Source organism: Sphaeramia orbicularis, unplaced genomic scaffold (assembly GCF_902148855.1).
Source record: "Sphaeramia orbicularis unplaced genomic scaffold, fSphaOr1.1, whole genome shotgun sequence".
Classification (NCBI taxonomy): Eukaryota; Metazoa; Chordata; class Actinopteri; order Kurtiformes; family Apogonidae; genus Sphaeramia; species Sphaeramia orbicularis.
Genome location: NW_021941486.1, coordinates 285,779 through 305,997, shown reverse-complemented (window position 1 = coordinate 305,997; position 20,219 = coordinate 285,779). Strand labels below are relative to the sequence as shown.

Below are 20,219 nucleotides of genomic sequence, written 5' to 3'. Positions count from 1 at the left end.
TAACTAGTGCACATTTTGCCCTTCACTAGTTAACTAGTGCACATTTTGCCCTTCACTTGTTAAGTAGTGGACATTTTTCCCTTCACTAGTTAACTAGTGCACATTTTGCCCTTCTCTAGTTAACTAGTGCACATTTTGCCCTTCTCTAGTTAACTAGTGCACATTTTGCCCTTCACTAGTTAAGTAGTGCACATTTTGCCCTTCTCTAGTTAACTAGTGCACATTTTGCCCTTCACTAGTTAAGTAGTGCACATTTTGGCCTTCACTAGTTAACTAGTGCACATTTTTCCCTTCACTAGTTAACTAGTGCACATTTTGCCCTTCACTAGTTAACTAGTGCACATTTTGGCCTTCTCTAGTTAACCAGTGCACATTTTGGCCTTCACTAGTTAACTAGTGCACATTTTGGCCTTCACTAGTTCACTAGTGCACATTTTGGCCTTCTCTAGTTAACTCGTGCACGTTTTTTTCCCCTCACTAGTAAACTAGTGTGATGTTTTGCCTTACTAGTGCAGCAGAAGGGCAGTGGATATCAAGGATATGTAATAAATGCTCACTGGGCTGGCCATAGTGCTCCACCTCACCACTTCAGAGGGCAGACTCCAAACGTAAGCTGAAACACAGATTGTTAATTGTCTTCCTCTTCCTTTTGTCGGACACTGTGCAGCCAAACCCTGGCCCTGGGCTGCAGTGTACCCAGACTCCCTCTGACTTTAAACCAGTGTCGGCTCTCACATGTATGCATCCTAATGTGCACAGTTTGTTATCCAAGATGGATATGGTCAGGATTTGGGTCAAATCAGTAGATGCAGATATTGTCATGATTTCTGAAACTTGGTTGACTAAAACTGTTATGAATGAAGACATTAACAGAGTTGAATACAATATTTATCGCACTGACAGGCCCAGGAAAGGTGGCGGTGTAGCTATTTATGTTAAGTCAAGATTTGATGCTTCAGTTGTTCTTTCTGAATCTATCTGTAAACAAATGGAACTGCTGCCTTTAAATGTGTAAATTGCAAACTTCCTCTCAATAACTGTTGTTGGGTGTTCCAGGCCCCCATCAGCCTCCAAGGAGGCATTACAGTCCTTAAAGCAGCTTTTGTCTAGATTCAATTACAATGAACTGTTTCTGGCTGCAGATTTGAACTGGGACTGGCTAAATACAGTTTCTGATGAATTTAAATCTTTTTGGGACTCCATTAATTTCACCCAGTTGATCAACCTACCCACTAGAACAAATCTTAAAAGTCCTGATAAGTCTTCTTTGATTGACTTAATTTTAACGAACGTGCCTCATAAATTCTCATCTATGGGTGTCTTCTGCAATGACTTCAGTGATCACTGTGTTATTGCTGCTTGTAGAAGCACTAAGATCCCCAAAAGTAAACCACGCATTGTTTGTAAGTGAAATCCTAAACTTTTTAATGAACAAGCTTTTCATCATGACCTGTCTGTAGTTGACTAGAGTAACACTGATCTAGTGCCAGATGTAGAGCTAGTGTGGACATTCTTTAGGGAAAGTTTCATGCAAATTGTTAACAAACATGCTCCCTTAAGGAAATACAGGGTGAAGGGGCGGGACAACCCTTGGTTCTTTCCAGAATTAGCAGATATCATCCATGAGCGAAACGTGGCATGGGCCAAGGCAAGAAAAACTGACTCTCCCACTGATTGGTCTGTTTTCCGACAGCTAAGAAACAAATCCACTTCTTTTATTAAGAAGGCCAAATCAGAAAATTATTTATCTGTCACCACTGAGAATCTTAATAATCCACAAAAATTCTGGAAAGCGATTAAGTCTGAGTGTAAATAAAAGTTTTCAGTCTCTCCCTACTTTTAGAAGATTCTGTCCCAGTCTATGATAGAACTGCAGTTTTAAAATGTTTTAACAAACATTTTATATTGTCTAGTTTTTTATTTGAAACATCAAAAATGGTCTCAGTGAATTGTTGCTCAAATCCCCCCAAAGTTCGTAGGAGACCTTTTTAATTTTGTCCCTTTTACTGTCCAGGACGTTCATCAAGCCCTCAGAACTTTAGATCACAGAAAACCCCCTGGGCCAGACTTGACAGAGCCTTACTGTTGGAAAATGGCGGCTGACCTTTGTGGCAGAGCCTCTTACAACTCTTTTTAATCTTTCAGTTGAAAACAAAGAAGTTCCTTCAACCTGGAAATCAGCTTTTGTTCTCCCTCTGTTAAAAGGAGGGAACCCTGCAGTCCTAACAAACTATAGGCCAGTTTCACATTTATGCGTCTCAGCCCAAATTCTTGAGTCTTCAGTGTGTGATCAGTTAAAAGACTTTTTGCACTAAATGTCATCCTGTCTAAATGTGAGTCAGGCTTTAGACAGAAGCACAGCACCATCACAGCAGCTATGAAGGTAGGAAATGACATTACTGTTGCACTGGATAAAAAACAATGTTGTGCTTCAGTTTTTATCGACCTGTCAAAAGCATTTGACACCGTCGATCCTGCACTTTTAAAGAGTAAACCTCTGTGTTCAGGATTGTCAGGACATGCAGTTGTTTGGTTCATAAATGACCTCAGTGACAGGACTCAATGCATTAAATATGATGGACTGTGTTCACAATATGGCACTGTCCTTTTTGTTATTTATACAAGTTATTAGGGCACAATGTGTCTAATGTGGATGTGAATGTTTATGCTGATGACACAGTTCTTTCCTGCTGTGGATCGACTCTTACTGAAGCCATAGAACACCTGCAGAAAGCTTTGATGCTGTCCAGTACTCACTTCCTCTGTTCAAACTGATCCTCAAACTGAAAAGACTCAGATGATGCTATTCTCAAACTCTCAGAAGTACCTGAATCTATCCCAGTAGTGTCTACTTCAGAGGGAAATGTCATAGACATAGTTCATGTGTAGAAGGATCTTGGTGTCTTCACTGATGACTCCCTCACTTTCAGACCCCACATTGAAAACCTGCTAAAGAAGTTAAAGCTTAAACTGGGCTTTTACTTTCCAAACAACTTGTGTTTTTCTTTTGATGTAAAAAAGTGCCTTGTCACTGCCACTTTTTTATCAGTGTTAGATTATGCAACATGTACTTTATATGAACGCATCGTCTAAGTATCTTCAAATGATTGACACTGTCTATCGTGCTTCTCTGAGGTTTATTACAAATTCTAAAACCAGGACACATCATGGTGACTTGTATTCCAGAGTGGGCTGGCCTGTCCTGTCCACTAGGAGGCTGGGGCACTGGGACACCTTCATCTATAAGGCCATACTTGAACATATATATATATATATATATATATATATATATATATATATATATATATATTGAATATATCTGTAGTTTAATTATGAGAAGAAGTGTTGATTCATATTGTCTGTGATTGAACGAGCATTTGTTCCTCTTTGTGCCATTTGCTCATACAGAGCTGGGAAAAGGGCATTTGTGTACTCTGCTCCGTCCACATGGATCTGCTGCTAAAAGACTGGAAACTGTCTGAACTCATCTGTCTGAAGGCTTTTAAATCCAAACTCTAAGTGCTGGAGAACAACTCAATGACTTGCAGGTGTTTTTCATAGTTGACTTGTCCTGTAAATGATTGTTTGTTGTAACTGTATGAGGTAACTGTATGTTGTAACTATGTGTTGTGTTTCATGCTGTCTCTTGGCCAGGACTCTCTGAAAATGAGGTTCTTAATCTCAATGGGATCCTTTTCTTGGTTAAATAAAAACCAAAAAGTATGTATGTCTGTGTATATATGTGTGTGTGTATGTATATAAATATGTATTTGTGTGTGTATATATATATACATATATGCATGTATATATGTGTGTGTGTATGTATGTATATGTGTGTACGTATGTATGTGTATACATATGTATGTGTGTGTGTGTGTATATATATATATGTATATATATATATATATATATATATATATATATATATATATATATATATATATATATATACAGGGTGGGGAAGCAAAATGTACAATGAACATTTAGTTGTTTTTTCTCAGCAGACACTACGTCAGTTGTTTTGAACCCAAACATATACTGATGTCATAATCATACCTAACACTATTAGCCATACCTTTTCACAAACTTTTGCCCATATGAGTAATCAGGAAAGCAAACGTCAAAGAGTTTGTGATTTGCTGAATGCACTCGTCACACCAAAGGAGATTTCAAAAATAGTTGGAGTGTCCATAAAGACTGTTTATAATGGAAAGAAGAGAATGACTATGAGCAAAACTATTACCAGAAAGTCTGGAAGATACTATTAAAGAAGAATGGGAGAAGTTGTCACCCCAATATTTGAGGAACACTTGCGCAAGTTTCAGGAAGCGTGTGAAGGCAGTTATTGAGAAAGAAGGAGGACACATAGAATAAAAACATTTTCTATTATGGACATTTCCTTGTGGCAAATAAATTCTCATGACTTTCAGTAAACTAATTGGTCATACACTGTCTTTCAATCCCTGCCTCAAACTATTGTACATTTGCTTCCCCACCCTGTGTGTATGTACGTGTATGTATATATGAATGTATGTATATATGAATGTATGTATGTCTGTATCAGAACAGAACAGCCCATTTAAAGTCATGACCTTTAATAGAAATCCAAATCCAAACATAAGGAAACAGGATAAAGGATCTGATGAACCTGCACCAAAACCAGCAGGAGTTCAAAACACAGACCCAGAAAACTGAACACATACACACACACATTTAATACAAGGAAACAGGAAGAGGTAACCATGGATACAGAGCACAGAAATGATCATTTAATGTCCAATAAAGAAGTGACAGAATGACCCCAACAGTAACAGTGGTGTTCAGTAACAGACCAGGAAGAAGAACTAAAGGAAAACTGGACCAGCTGGGACCAGATGAGTCCTCATGGGTTCTGGTCTTCTACTTGTCCTGGTCCTTCATGCTCAGAACCGGGTCCACCAGTTTGTTATGGACATGCATCAGACCTAAAAAGACACAGAGGGGACACAGATCAGACCCATCGTATCCACCGGTGTTACACGCGGAACCCGTCGTGTCTACTGGAGTTACATACAGAACCTGGACATTTAAAACACTAATAAATCACCAGTGGTTTTTCAACAGCGGCCATTTTGGTCAACACTCTGCCTTCAATATTTACTACTATTCCCAGAATGCACCTGTGACAAACCACAGACATATTCAGTACAGTTTCTGTCCTTCTACTGTTCCATGTGAACTGTAGTGTCAACGACAAATAAACATGGGTTTGATTTAATAATCTTTTGTGTTTTATCTCAGTAAATATTTATTTTTTGAATAGACCCACAGTTCTTCTAAACCTGTTTCAGAACACTGGCCTGAATCTGGTCTAAATCTGGTCTAAATATGGTATGAATCTGGTCTAAATCTGATCTGAATCTGATCTGAATCTGGACTGAATCTGGTTTGAGTCTGGTCTAAATCTGGTCTGAATCTGGTCTAAATTTGGTCTGAGTCTGGTCTGAATGTTGAACCCAGTCCTGTTGTAGGAACCAGTGCATGTGTTTGTAGAAAATATACTGTTGAAGAGTTGAAAACCATTAGGATCTGATTATACAGATCTGATTCTAATGATCTGATTATACAGATCTGATTCTAATGATCTGATTATACAGATCTGATTCTAATGATCTGATTATATTGATCTGATTATGATGTGATCATATTGATCTGATTCTAAGGATCTGATTATATTGATCTGATCATATTGATCTGATTCTAAGGATCTGATTATATTGATCTGATTCTAGTGATCTGATTATATTGAGCTGATTCAAATGTTCTGATTATATTGATCTGATTCTAGTGATCTGATTATATTGAGCTGATTCAAATGTTCTGATTATATTGATCTGATTCAAATGACCTGATCATATTGATCTGATTCTAGTGATCTGATTATATTGAGCTGATTCAAATGTTCTGATTATGTTGATCTAATTCAAATGTTCTGATTATATTGATCTAATTATGATGATCTGATTCTAATGATCTGATTATATTGATGTGATCATAATGACCTGATTATATTGATCTGATTATATTGATCTGATTATGATGTGATCATATTGATCTGATTCTAAGGATCTGATTATATTGATCTGATCATATTGATCTGATTCTAAGGATCTGATTATATTGATCTGATTCTAGTGATCTGATTATATTGATCTGATTCAAATGTTCTGATTATATTGATCTGATTCTAATGATCTGATTATATTGAGCTGATTCAAATGTTCTGATTATATTGATCTGATTCAAATGACCTGATCATATTGATCTGATTCTAGTGATCTGATTATATTGAGCTGATTCAAATGTTCTGATTATGTTGATCTAATTCAAATGTTCTGATTATATTGATCTAATTATGATGATCTGATTCTAATGATCTGATTATATTGATGTGATCATAATGACCTGATTATATTGATCTGATTACACTGATCTGATTCTAATGATCTGATTATATTGATGTGATCATATTGATCTGATTCTAATGATCTGATTATATTGATCTGATTATGATGTGATCATATTGATCTGATGCTAATGATCTGATTATATTAATCTGATTATATTTACCTGATTCAAATGTTCTGATTATACTGATCTGATTATATTAACCTCTTCCCCTTGAACTGCCTCCTTACTGTGGTGGGGGAGTTTGAGTGCCCGAATGATCCTAGGAGCTCTGTTGTCGGGGGCTTTATGCCCCTGGTAGGGTCTCCCAAGGCAAACAGGTCCTGGGTGACCGGCCAGACTAAGAGCAGTTCAGAAGCCATGATGGAAAGCAAAACAACAAGGACCGTGATGTCGCCCGGTACGGCGCAGCCGGGGGCCCACCCTGGAGCCAGGCCCGGGGTTGGGGCTCGAAAGCGAGCGCCTGGTGGCCGGGCCTTTGCCCATGGGGCCCGGCCGGGCACAGCCCGAAAGACCAACGTGGGCCTGTCCTTCGGTGGACCCACCACCCACCGAGGGAACCGTAAGGGCTGGATGCATGTGGATTGGGTGGCAGTCAACGGCAGGGGCTCGACGACCCGATCCCCAGACGCAGAGTCTAGCTCTTGGGACATGGAATGTCACTTCGCTGGGGGGAAGGAGCCAGAGCTTGTGAGGGAGATTGAGAGATACCGTCTAGATATAGTCGGGCTCACCTCCACACATAGCCTGGGCTATGGAATCCAACCCCTCGAGAGGGGCTGGACTTTCCACTTCTCTGGTGTTGCCCGCGGTGAGAGGCGGCAGGGTGGTGTGGGCTTGCTCATAGCCCCTCAGCTCAGCCGCCATGCGTTGGAGTTCACCCCGGTTGAACGAGAGGGTCGTGTCCCTGCGCCTTCGGGTCGGGGACAGGTGCCTCACTGTTGTCTGGGCCTACGGGCCCGAACAGCAGTGCAGAGTACCCGGCCTTCTTGGAGTCCCTGGGAGGGGTGCTGGATGGGTGCTCTGACTGGGGACTCCATTGTTCTCCTGGGTGACTTCAACGCTCACGTGGGCAACGACAGTGAGACCTGGAGGGGGGTGATGGGGAGGAACGGCCTCCCTGATCTGAACCGAGTGGTGTTCTGTTATTGGACTTCTGTGCTAGTCACAGTTTGTCCAGAACAAACACCATGTTCCAACACAAGGATGTCCATAAGTGCACTTGGCACCAGGACATCCTAGGCCGGAGGTCGATGATCGACTTTGTTGTCGTATCATCAGATCTCTGACCGCGTATTTTGGACACTCGGGTGAGGAGAGGGGCAGAGCTGTCAACCGATCACCACCTGGTGGTGGGTTGGATCCGCTGGTGAAGGAGGAAACTGGACCGACTCGGCAGGCCCAAATGTGTTGTGAGGGTCTGTTGGGAACATCTGGCAGAGCTCGATGTCAGTGCGGTCTTCAACTCCCACTTCCAGGAGAGCTTCTCCCAGATCCCGGGGGAGGCTGGGGACATTGAGTCCAAGTGGACCATGTTCTCCACCTCCATTGTCGAAGCGGTGCTTGGAGCTGTGGCCGCAGGGACTCCAGTGCCTGTTTGTGGCGGCAATCCCCGAACCCGGTGGTGGACCCCGGAAGTAAGGGATGCCGTCAAGCTGAAGAAGGAGTCTGATGGAGCCTTGTTGGCCCGTGGGACTCCAGAGGCAGCTGATGGGTACCGGCAGGCCAAGTGTGCTGAAGCCCAAGCGGTTGTGGAGGCAAAAACTCGGGTCTGGGTGGAGTTGGGGAGGCCATGGAGGAGGACTATCGGTCGGCCTCGAGGAAATTCTGGCAAACCGTTTCAGCGCCTCAGAAGGGGAAAGCAGTGCACCACCAACACTGTTTACAGTGGAAGTGGGGAGCTGCTGACCTCGACTGGGGATGTTGTCGGACGGTGGAAGGAATACTTCGAGGATCTCCTCAATCCCACTGTCACGTCTTCCATGGAGGAAGCAGAGGCTGAGGTCTCAGAGGTGGACTGGTCCATCACCCAAGCTGAAGTCACCCAGGTGGTTCGCAAGCTCCTCGGTGGCAGGGCGCCGGGGGTGGATGAGATTCGCCCTGAGTACCTTAAGTCTCTGGATGTGCAGGGACTGTCTTGGCTGACACGTCTCTGTAACATGGCGTGGCAGTTGGGGACAGTACCTCTGGATTGGCAGACTGGGTGGTGGTTCCCCTTTTTAAGAAGGGGGGACCGGAGGATGCGCTCCAACTATAGGGGGATCACACTCCTCAGCCTCCCGGGGAAAGTCTATTCCAGGTACTGGAGAGGAGGATCCGGACCGATAGTCGAACCTCGGATTCAGGAGGAACAATGTGGTTTTTGTCCTGGTCGCGGAACCCTGGACCAGCTCTATACCCTCCATAGGGTGCTCCGAGGGTTCATGGAGTTCGCCCACCGGTCCACATGTGTTTTGTGGATTTGGAGAAGGCATTCGACCGTGTCCCTCATGGTATCCTGTGGGATCTGTCTGTTATATTAGATGTCTGTCTGTCTGTTATATTAGATGTCTGTCGTTATATTAGATGTCTGTCTGTCTGTCTGTTATATTAGATGTCTGTCTGTCTGTTATATTAGATGTCTGTCTGTCTGTCTGTCTGTCTGTCTGTTATATTAGATGTCTGTCTGTCTGTTATATTAGATGTCTGTCTGTCTGTCTGTCTGTTATATTAGATGTCTGTCTGTCTGTTATATTAGATGTCTGTCTGTCTGTCTGTTATATTAGATGTCTGTCTGTCTGTCTGTCTGTTATATTAGATGTCTGTCTGTCTGTCTGTATATTAGATGTCTGTCTGTCTGTCTGTTATAATAGATGTCTGTCTGTCTGTCTGTTATATTAGATGTCTGTCTGTCTGTTATATTAGATGTCTGTCTGTCTGTCTGTCTGTTATATTAGATGTCTGTCTGTCTGTCTGTTATAATAGATGTCTGTCTGTCTGTCTGTTATATTAGATGTCTGTCTGTCTGTCTGTCTGTTATATTAGATGTCTGTCTGTCTGTTATATTAGATGTCTGTCTGTCTGTCTGTTATATTAGATGTCTGTCTGTCTGTCTGTTATAATAGATGTCTGTCTGTCTGTTATATTAGATGTCTGTCTGTCTGTCTGTCTGTTATATTAGATGTCTGTCTGTCTGTCTGTCTGTTATATTAGATGTCTGTCTGTCTGTCTGTTATAATAGATGTCTGTCTGTCTGTCTGTTATAATAGATGTCTGTCTGTCTGTTATATTAGATGTCTGTCTGTCTGTCTGTCTGTTATATTAGATGTCTGTCTGTTATATAGATGTCTGTCCGTCTGTTATATTAGATGTCTGTCTGTCTGTCTGTCTGTCAGAGTTGACATCTTCCAACTCAGATCTGTTTGGTTTGCTCTAAAACTCCCTGTGGTGGATCCTCCTGTCCTGGTTCTACTGGACCCACTCAGGACCATCAGAGTTCTGGTACCTTGAAGTACTTGACAGTTGTGGTACCTTTGCAGTACCTGCTAGTGTTCTGGTACCTTTGAGTACTTGAACAGTTGTGGTACCTTTGCAGTACCTGCTGGTGTGTTCTGGTACCTTTGAAGTACTTGACAGTTGTGGTACCTTTGCAGTACCTGCTGGTGTTCTGGTACCTTTGAAGTACTTGACAGTTTTGACCCTCAGTTCCAGCGTGGCGTCTTCGTCACACACGAAGGTGGTTGTTGGATGCTGTTGGAACGCTGACAACCGTCCACATGTGGTTGACCCCCTCCTCTATGGCCCTGGGACAGAGCCAAGGCTTTGTGGGCCCCGGTGATCAGGATCAGAACCTGGAACCAGAACAGAACCAGAACCACAGACCAGGTCACAACACAGAACAGAACCAGAACCACAAAGTGGGTCAGAACACAGAACAGAACCAGAACCAGAACCACAGAACGGGTCAGAACACAGAACAGAACAAAAACCAGAACCACAGAACGGGTCAGCATGGACAAAAGTAGAGGGGACCAGGTTTAGGGTTTGGGCCACATGGGCACCTGGACACCTGGTTTAGAACTGGGGGGTGGGATCCATTCCCCTCCTGCTCTCTACTGCCTTGGTTTGGGTGTTCCAGTCTGACCTGGGTCCATGTGGTCCTTTTAAACAGACCCTGGATGGATGGCCCTCCTAACCCTAACCCTGGGTCCTCTTAAACACACAGTGGATGGATGGTACCTCCTTGGCGTCCATGACGGTGCCCACCCCCACAGTCAGGCCATGGTTGAACCTGGACAGGTCTGACCTGGGTCCTAACCCTAACCCTGGATCCTCTTAAACACACAGTGGATGGATGGTACCTCCCTTGGCGTCCATGACGGTGCCCACCCCCACAGTCAGGGCCATGGTTGGAACCTTGGACAGGTCGTTGTCAAATAAGCGGGCGTTGGCCATGATGGTGTCTTTAGCCAGAGTTTTAACCCTGGTCCTGGAAACCGACTGGAACCAGGCTCATTAAAGGCAATGTGTCCGTCAGGTCCGATACCTGCACACACACCAAAACAAACAAAAAAAACAAAAAAACAAACAAACAAACAAACAGATCAAAACAAGACAAACAAAAGACAATGACAGAAAACAGAAGCAAAACCAACAAGAAAAGCATTCAGAGAGCGCAGACCTCCACCAACACAGACCTGCCTCCTGTGTGTGTGTGTGTGTCTGTGTGTGTGTGTGTGTTAGCAACATAACTCCAAAAGTTATGAACAGATTTTCATGAAATTTTCAGTAAATGTTGATACTGGCACAAGGAAGAAACAATTACATTTTTGTGGTGATCTGGCCTAGCCCCCCACCCCCCAGATGACCACCATTTAATTAATCATTTCTTCCTTGTGAATAAACAGAAGGAAACCCAGACCTCCTAAACACAGCTGGATTCCTCCTGGATCTACTGTTCAGACCTCCTTCAAACAGCTGGATTCCTCCTGGATCTACTGTTCAGACCTCCTAAACACAGCTGGATTCCTCCTGGATCTACTGTTCTTACCTCCTTCAAACAGCTGGATTCCTCCTGGATCTACTGTTTCAGACCTCCTTCAAACAGCTGGATTCCTCCTGGATCTACTGTTCAGACCTCCTTCAAACAGCTGGATTCCTCCTGGATCTACTGTTCAGACCTCCTTCAAACAGCTGGATTCCTCCTGGATCTACTGTTCTTACCTCCTAAACACAGCTGGATTCCTCCTGGATCTACTGTTCAGACCTCCTTCAAACAGCTGGATTCTCCTGGATCTACTGTTCAGACCTCCTTCAAACAGCTGGATCCTCCTGGATCTACTGTTCTTACCTCCTAAACACAGCTGGATTCCTCCTGGATCTACTGTTCAGACCTCCTAAACACAGCTGGATTCCTCATGGATCTACTGTTCAGAACCTCCTAAACACAGCTGGATTCCTCCTGGATCTACTGTTCAGACCTCCTTCAAACAGCTGGATTCTCCTGGATCTACTGTTCAGACCTCCTTCAAACAGCTGGATTCCTCCTGGATCTACTGTTCAGACCTCCTAAACACAGCTGGATTCCTCCTGGATCTACTGTTCAGACCTCGTAAACACAGCTGGATTCCTCCTGGATCTACTGTTCAGACCTCCTAAACACAGCTGGATTCCTCCTGGATCTACTGTTCAGACCTCCTTCAAACAGCTGGATTCCTCCTGGATCTACTGTTCAGACCTCCTTCAAACAGCTGGATTCCTCTTGGATCTACTGTTCAGACCTCCTTCAAACAGCTGGATTCCTCCTGGATCTACTGTTCAAACCTCCTTCAAACACCTGGATTCCTCCTGGATCTACTGTTCAGACCTCCTAAACACAGCTGGATTCCTCCTGGATCTACTGTTCTTACCTCCTTCAAACAGCTGGATTCCTCGTGGATCTACTGTTCATACCTCCTTCAAACAGCTGGATTCCTCCTGGATCTACTGTTCATACCTCCTTCAAACAGCCGGATTCCTCATGGATCTACTGTTCTTACCTCCTTCAAACAGCCGGATTCCTCATGGATCTACTGTTCAAACCTCCTTCAAACAGTTGGATTCCTCCTGGATCTACTGTTCTTACCTCCTTCAAACAGCCGGATTCCTCATGGATCTACTGTTCAAACCTCCTTCAAACAGTTGGATTCCTCCTGGATCTACTGTTCAGACCTCCTACAAACAGCTGGATTCCTCCTGGATCTACTGTTCTTACCTCCTACAAACAGCTGGATTCCTCCTGGATCTACTGTTCTTACCTCCTACAAACAGATGGATTCCTCCTGGATCTACTGTTCAGACCTCCTTCAAACAGCTGGATTCCTCCTGGATCTACTGTTCTTACCTCCTACAAACAGCTGGATTCCTCCTGGATCTACTGTTCTTACCTTCTACAAACAGCTGGATTCCTCCTGGATCTACTGTTCAGACCTCCTTCAAACAGCTGGATTCCTCCTGGATCTACTGTTCTTACCTCCTACAAACAGCTGGATTCCTCCTGGATCTACTGTTCAGACCTCCTTCAAACAGCTGGATTCCTCGTGGATCTACTGTTCTTACCTCCTACAAACAGCTGGATTCCTCCTGCCTCCTGGATCTTCTCTTCGTACTTCTGACACTCCTCCTCCAGGTCGTCTGCGTTTCCGTCCAGGATGTGAGCGTTGGCCGGATTGATGTCGATGTGTTTGAAGAAGTTGTTCCACATGTAGGAGTGGTAGCTCTGGGGGTGACTGCGAGGAAGACCTGCACAACACAAAACACTGTCAGCCAAACAGGTACCAGTACCAGGCATCAGGAACTGGTACCAGTACACAACCAACGCTGTATGCCAAACTGGGACCAGTACCACGCATCAGTTAGTACCAGTACCACACATCAGTTAGTACCAGGACCAGTCATCAGTTAGTACCAGTACCAGTCATCAGTGGACTGAACTCACCCACATACTCGTCCATGTTGAAGGTCTTCACGTACTTGAATGACAGATCTCCACTTCTATGGTACTGGATTAACTTCTGGTAACAGCCGTACGGGGTACTGCCTAGGACACAACACAGGGTCTGGGTTACAGTTAGGCTAACAGAGTGCTGTTACTATAGTACCAGTCTGCTGTTACTATAGTACCAGTCTGCTGTGGCTATAGTACCAGTCTGCTGTTACTATAGTACCAGTTCTGCTGTGGCTATAGTACAGTCTGCTGTTACTATAGTACCAGTCTGCTGTGGGTATAGCACCAGTCTGCTGTTACGATAGTACCAGTCTGCTGTTACTATAGTACCAGTCTGCTGTTACTATAGTACCAGTCTGCTGTGGCTATAGTACCAGTCTGCTGTTACTATAGTACCAGTCTGCCGTGGCTATAGTACCAGTCTGCCGTGGCTATAGTACCAGTCTGCCGTTGCTATAGTACCAGTTTGCCGTGGCTATAGTACCAGTCTGCCGTACTATAGTACCAGTCTGCTGTTACTATAGTACCAGTCTGCTGTTGCCATAGTACCAGTCTGCTGTTGCCATAGTACCAGTCTCCACTCACCTGTGGGCAGTCCCAGGGTAAAGTATCTGTCCTCAGACGGGTTGAACTGGATGATTCTGTTGCAGATGTACTTTGCTGCCCATTCACTGGACTGGGCATAGTCGTCCAGAATGACCAGCCTCATGCTACAGAGTTAAAGGACACCAGTGTTAGACAGAGTTAAAGAACACCAGTGTTAGACAGAGTGAAAGGACACCAGTGTTGACAGAGTGAAAGGACACCAGTGTAGACAGAGTGAAAGGACACCAGTGTTAGAACAGAGTTAAAGGACACCAGTGTTAGACAGAGTGAAAGGACACCAGTGTTAGACAGAGTGAAAGGACACCAGTGTTAGACAGAGTTAAAGGACACCAGTGTTAACAGAGTGAAAGGACACCAGTGTTAGACAGAGTTAAAGGACACCAGTGTTAGACAGAGTGAAAGGACCCAGTGTTAGACAGAGTTAAAGGACACCAGTGTTATTTTATAACAGAATGACCAGCCCTCATCCTACAGGTGGAGGAACAAAGTGAGGGGCGGGGCAGTTGTCAGTCAGGGGTGGGGGCAGTTGTCAGTCAGGGGCGGGGCAGTTGTCAGTCAGAGCGGGGCAGTTGTCAGTCAGGGGCGGGGCAGTTGTCAGTCAGGGGGCGGGGCAGTTGTCAGTCAGGGGTGGGGGCAGTTGTCAGTCAGGGGCGGGGCAGTTGTCAGTCAGGGAATTCAGGTCTGTAAGTGCAGGATGTGATTGGTCAAACAGGTCATGTACTTTAGGTTCCTTTAAATGTAATCAGAGTAAACAGTAATCCCAGATACTCTACAGACAGGATCAGTACACAGCTGCTTTAACACAGTCTGTTGTTTGGGAATCCAGTTTGGACAACAACCATTTGCACATGTATTGTTTTTTTCACCCATGAGGCTAAAGGAAACTTTCAATGTGTTTATTCCCAACACAGTTCTTCGTGTTAAATGAACCCATGCATGTTAGACCTTCTGGAACATCTGTTCATAAATGACCTATGTGACCAAACCTGCAGAACACACTGGATGTGCATTTATCTGCTGTTCACATTCAGCCTGTTCTTTAGTTCTGCTTTGTTCTGGACACTGGGAAACATTCTGAAACATTCTGACACATTCTGACACATTCTGACACATTATAATACACATGTGAACAGGAGATGTGGAACAGAAGCACTTTATGGAAGACACTACTGCCCTGGTCACACTGCAGAAGAGTAAAGGGTTGGGGTTACAGAGTTAAGGGTTACAGGGTTTGGGTTAGAGGGTTAAGGGTTAGGGTTAGAGAGTTAAGGGTTAGGGTAACAGGGTTAAGGGTTAGGGTTAGAGGGTTAAGGGTTAGGGTTAAGGGTTAGGGTTTAGAGGGTTAGGCTTAGAGGGTTACGGGTTAAGATTAGAGGGTTAAGGGTGAGGGTTAGAGGGTTAGAGGGTTAGGTTTTAGGGTTAAGGGCGTTAGAGGGTTAAGGGTTAGGGTTAGAGGGTTAAGGGTTAGGGTTAGAGGGTTAGGCTTAGAGGGTTAGAGGGTTACGGGTTTAAGGTTAGAGGGTTAGGGTGAGGGTTAGAGGGTTAGGTTTTAGGGTTAAGGGTTAGAGGGGTAAGGGTTAGAGGGTTAAGGGTTTGGGCTCATTTCATCAGCTGTCATCTGTTTTGTGTCTAAGCCTAACCCTCTAACCCTTAACCCTCTAACCCTTAACCTAACCCTCTAACCCTTAACCCTCTAACCCTTAACCCTTAAACCTAACCCTCTAACCCTTCACCCTAAAACCTAACCCTCTAACCCTTAACCCTAAAAACCTAACCCTCTAAACCCTTAACCCTAAAACCTAACCACTAACCCTTAACCCTAAAACCTAACCCTCTAACCCTTAACCCTAAAACCTAACCCTCTAACCCTTAACCCTAACCCTAACCCTTAACCCTCTAACCCTTAACCTTAACCCTAAAACCTAACCCTCTAACCCTTAACCCTCTAACCCTTAACCCTAAAACCTAACCCTCTAACCCTAACCCTCTAACCCTTAACCCTAAAACCTAACCCTCTAACCCTTAAACCTAAAACCTAACCCCTCTAACCCTTAAACCTAAAACCTAACCCTCTAACCCTTAACCCTCTAACCAGGCCAGATTAACACTTCATTGTACCCTGGGCAACAATATTCAAGGGCCCCATCATCACAACCCCAGGATCCCTATAATCGGCAAAAATACAGAATAAATCCAGGAATATATGTAAACAATAACCCATACTCCAATATCTAACTATTATCAATTGCATTTTGCTGTACAAATGTGTAAATGCTCGTAGAACTATAAGTGCCACCACTATAGCCTCTTGTCAAGGCCACTCACTTGCAATATGATGAATGAAAACAAAACACATCATCATCATCAGTAAATCTAAAATTGATCCACTACATTAGAAAGAGAGGGAAGTGTCCTCCATTTTCACAAAAAATAAATAAACCATTTCCAAAGTATCCAGTATTTATTTAAGAACACTTTTTGCCAACACAAATGTATTGAATCGTCAGAAAAAGCCCACAGACAAAACACAAACATAATCTGATAGAATCAGATATGAATTTTAAACAGAAATCCCCTTGTCACCTCAGAATTCAACAAGAGAGTTAAAGTAAGTGCAATGTAAACATCTTGAAATCTGCTTTCTCTCAACAATAAACATATCTCAACATTTTCATGGAGCCACCACAAGGAAAAAATAAATATAATGCAGTATAATCTGCTAAAATAAACATTTTGGTCCCAGTTTAACTTTTAAACAGAAAACACATCACAATTCAAGGCATGTCAAGGCAAGGGTTAAACATTTTAATACTAAATACTACATATACTAAATACTATAAACCAGTGCCGGCTGCTCGTCTTTTAGACAGGGGAAGCTCACTGTCGGCTTACATAAAAAAAAAAAAAAAAAAAAAAAAAAAAAAAAAAAACAAAAGAATTAAGAAAATGCTCAGTAACCTTATCGTACCAAGTAGGCGTCTTTTTCAGGGACTGGACCAGTGTCCTCTCAATATCCATAGACCTAGGCTGCTTAGATTGCCTTGGCCATTGTTGTGGGTGTCAGACTTCAGCCTTTTTAAACTACAGATGCTCCTTTCACTCCGACCTAGCCGACAGTTTGATGATTTAACTATCTACAAAACGATATTAAACTCGAACAAAAATGATTAAATTATGGAACTGAAACAAGAAAACGCTGAAACTATGTTAAATTGAAACAAGGAAGTACAATGAGTGTGTTTTATTTACAGTGCAAAAAATGAACGAGTAATTTCGTAGTACTTTCTCTCTTGATTTCCAGCAGAATGCGCGATGTTATTAAACTGAACTGTGTCAGTGAAGGAGTAGATCTGAAAACAGCTGTCAATCAAACGGGATTCAGCCTTTCGACCGATCCTCCAATCAGCACGTGGGATTCTGGCATAGCCCGTTCGAGCTCCGCCCACAGCTCCATTCACCCGCAGAGACACCCGGTGTCCGGGGGCGGGACAACATCGTGGCATTTATCCAATTACCGTCCAGTTTTGACGCAATGAAAAAAACTGTTCCATTCAGTCCCATTGAAGCCCACAGACGGACACAGTCTACGGACAAATGCACTGAGCAGAGATGGAGGAGAAAACAGACACGGGAATGGAGAGAAGTGAACAACAGCGTCCGTTGGTTTGTGATAAAGCTGATTTGAACGAACTCATCTTTGAGATGAACGTGTTCTAACACATTTGTAGTCAATAAAATGTCAACACAACCGACATATTTAACCATTTAATTTTCATAATTTTAGGGGAAGCCGGGCTTCCCTGCAGTCTATGAGAAATCGCCACTGATAAAACATCTGGAAAACCGTCAATTTCTCTCAAAGAAACTTATCTGACCAATACTAAACTTCCCACTTAGCTGCTTCTCCATGTTTGCAATGTTTTGATTCGCGTATGTCGCGTAGTTCTTGACGTCTCACATCCCGCTCAGTGCACGCACGTTGATTTGCGTCACCGCTGATTCGCTTTTTGGACTGACCAATGAGGAGAGGGTCTGAGCTCACGGTCACAGACAGCAGGAGCAGGGTTTGTGTGCAGTGCAATGGCTCCGGGCAGCGGACAGTTTTCATTTATAGCAAAGAGATAACCAGATATTTTCGTTATGCCCGAGCTACCCAGGGCCCTTCAGAGGTCGCGGGCCCCTGGGCAATGCCCAGTTGCCCATATGGTTAATCCGGTCTTGCCTCTAACCCTTAACCCTGTAACCCTTAACCCAGCCCTCATACCTGCATGGACAGCCAAATGGACAGTGTGACGTTCAGGGACATAAAGGCCGGCGGACCACAGACAACGTAGAGCCTTTCAGCCAATCAGAACACCAGAGGGGCGGAACCTTTTCCTCACCTTCTACTGCTGTTGCCGTCACGTCCGCTTCTCTCCTGTTTCGTTCTCCTTTTTTTCAGTTTGTTAATGTTTCTGTCCTTCCTCCTCGCCTTCGGGTTCTGGTTCCGCAGCTCCTTCGTTCAGATTAATGACACTTTAAATCTTTTCCTCAGTCCTCGGTAAATAGCAAGAAAAGCGAAAAAAGCAGCAAAGTTGAGCACTTTAGGCAAACTGACCAAACTGAGATTAAACTAATGAGTTCAATAATCGTTCAATAATCAGTTCAGCAGTTCTGTCCACACAGTATTCAGCAGCTGGATGTTTTACACCTGTTAAACTGGGTTTGTTGTCACAATAGTAGAGTTGAACACACTCAGGTCAGCTGATGCACGGAGTCTGAGCTGTCACGTGACCCAGTGCCTGTCACGTGATTAATAGTACAGTCAGTACGGAAGTCTGTGTGGGCCAAAAAGGACCCGGATATGAGGCGCGAGGGTTTAATAAAGAGTCTGACCATTAAAAACAAATAAATAAAAATAAAGAGTCTAACATAAAATAAAAAATGAAGAGTCTGAACCAAACCAAATGAAATAAACAAATAAATAGTCTGACCTAAAAATGAAGAAAAAGTAAAAAAAATAGTCTGATTATATATATATATATATATATATATATATATATATATATATATATATATATATATAAATAGATAATAGTCTGACATAAAAAAACAATAACATAAAAATAAAGAGTCTGAACTAAACCAAATGAAATAAAAAGTCTGAAATAAAACAAAAATAATCTGACGAAATGAAATTAAAAAAAATTGAGTCTGACAAAAAAAATTGAATAAAAAAAAAAAAGTCTGACACAGTGACAGACAGTAAATTAAACCCATTACTTACTGATCTTCACATGAATTCAATGGATTATTGAAGATATTGATGAAACTGGTTTTCATGTTGAATTAGAGGACTTGATCCACATCACAGGAGTTGAAATGATGAAATGACTAAATATTCACTGTATGAAGGACAGATTTGAACCTATATTTATGAAATCCTGACTGATGATGTGTGATGGTTTTACTGGGCTCCGGTCACACCTGTCAACTTAAAGAGGGTCCGTCTGGTACATGAGGTCCCTCCTTGGTCCTGGTCCCTCCTCGGTCCATGTTCATGGTCTGAATCACCGTCAGTCCCTCTGGTGTGTGGATGTGGGGTTCAGGTTCGATGAAGGGAAGGGCCGTTGGACTCACACATGTACTTTACTCCAAGGTTGTCAAACATGCATTCCCCCCCCCCCCCCCCCCCCCCCCCAAAAGGTTCCAGTCTGACCCCTGGGATGGAGTTACACAGTGTATAAATTCCACAGTCCGGCTGTGGAACTCATTTTAGTGTGGATTCCACATCCAGACCAATCTGATCTACAGTCCAATAACAGCAGAAGAACCCACACAACAGAAGGACTGCAGATTTACTACTGGGTTCGATGGACAAAATAATGTCTGTAAATAATGACAACTACAAATGTTTGTCTTTGTTTTAGTGCCAAAAAATCACATTAAATTGTGAAACTCTTTCCATTTCCAAACTCTCCTGTACCAATAAAATGTGACTAACCTGAACAAATGTGTCCAACCTGAAATGTCTGTATTAAATTCAGTCCAGTTTGAACTCTTTTCTTCCTGTTCCTCAGTGTTTAGTGTCTTTGGAGATCTGATCCAGAATGCACATGGACTAATGAGAAGAGGAGGAAGAAGACTGAGAAAATTACACTACATTTTCTGAAGAAATTTCAGTTTTTTTCAGGTTATTCACATCTTTTTTGTTTGGATAGTT

General features: G+C 43.2%; 1 pseudogene; it reads right to left on the bottom strand.

Annotated features, from left to right (window-relative positions):
• Positions 1–4,787: 4,787 nt before the first annotated feature.
• On the bottom strand, positions 4,788–14,144 carry LOC115415961 (glucosamine-6-phosphate isomerase 2-like; annotated as a pseudogene).
• Between the last annotated feature and the right edge of the window lie 6,075 nt (positions 14,145–20,219).